Source organism: Emiliania huxleyi (genome assembly GCF_000372725.1).
Source record: "Emiliania huxleyi CCMP1516 unplaced genomic scaffold EMIHUscaffold_223, whole genome shotgun sequence".
NCBI classification, from domain to species: domain Eukaryota; phylum Haptophyta; order Isochrysidales; family Noelaerhabdaceae; genus Emiliania; species Emiliania huxleyi.
Genome location: NW_005200393.1, coordinates 147,621 through 148,816, shown reverse-complemented (window position 1 = coordinate 148,816; position 1,196 = coordinate 147,621).

The following is a 1,196-nucleotide window of genomic DNA, read 5'->3' as shown; positions in this document are numbered from 1 at the left end:
AGTAGCCAACGGCGCGCCATGCCACTATATCCCCTTCCATAGGAGCTCAAGCTGCAATCTCCAAGACCCGCGCACTTATTCCCCCCCCGCCCCTTTCCACCTCCCCTCCAGTCCGCCCCCTCTCCCTCGCTCTACCCGTGGACAGGTGGATGTGGCTCTCTGCAGAGACGCCCGAGGTCTACGCCAACTGCGTCGATCTCAACATCGAGGACGCAGGCGGGGGCAGCCCTTCACCCTCCCCCTCGCCGATTCCCGACGACGACTCTGGCGCGCCTGGGGAGCTAGGCGAGACCCGAGAGTAGCGCGAGGTTGCGTACGAGGGTAGGCGAGCGCACTGCCTCGGGGACCCTGACTACGTATGCATGAGTTGGTTCGTAATTCATCAACGCTTAGGCGAGTGCACCGCCTCGGGGACGTGCCTGGAGACGCAGTGCTGCAGCAACCCGCAGGAGCGCTGCTACCAAAAGGTGAGAGCCCTGCGCCACGCACCGGGCTGTCTCTCCACCCTGCTTGCCACCACCGCCAATCCCTGCGTCCTCTCACCCCCCCTGCCCCCCCCCCCCCCCCTCCTGCTGCTGCCTCTCCGTCCTGCCTGCACAGGACGAGTACTGGGCGGGATGCCTCGAGAGCTGCATGCCGGGCATGATCAACGAAGACGACCCCCTGCAGTACCAGACGGCATGGAGCTGCATCTTGCTCTCTCAAGACACAGACGCCCCGTCGCCGTCACCGCTGCCGCCGCCGCCATCTCCATCCCCCGCGCCGCCTCCATCGCCGCCCCCAGCAGCCGCGACGTCGTCGCCCTCGACGCCGCCCTCGCCCTTGCCGCCGCCGCCACCGCCACCGCCGCCACCGTCGCCGTCGCCGTTGCCGCCGCCGCCGTCCCCCCTGGCTCCGCCGCCGCAGACAGACTCAGGAGATGACGACGGAGACGATGGCGACGAGTGGGTGCGAGAGCTCTTCACGTGCATCGCTGGCTGCTTCGCTTCGTCGTCGATGGACCTCACGGAGGCGCAGAGACTCGCCACGCTGCCACGCTCTCGCCCCCACCCGTTGGGATCGGTTTTGTGGAGGACACGTGAGTCTAGGCTGACGAGGAAAGGCAGATGTGAATGGAGCCGGAGGAACGCAGAAGCTTTATCCGATCAGAGCATCCCGCTTGCTCTTCCCCACCTCTCCCGATACAGCCTCTTCAA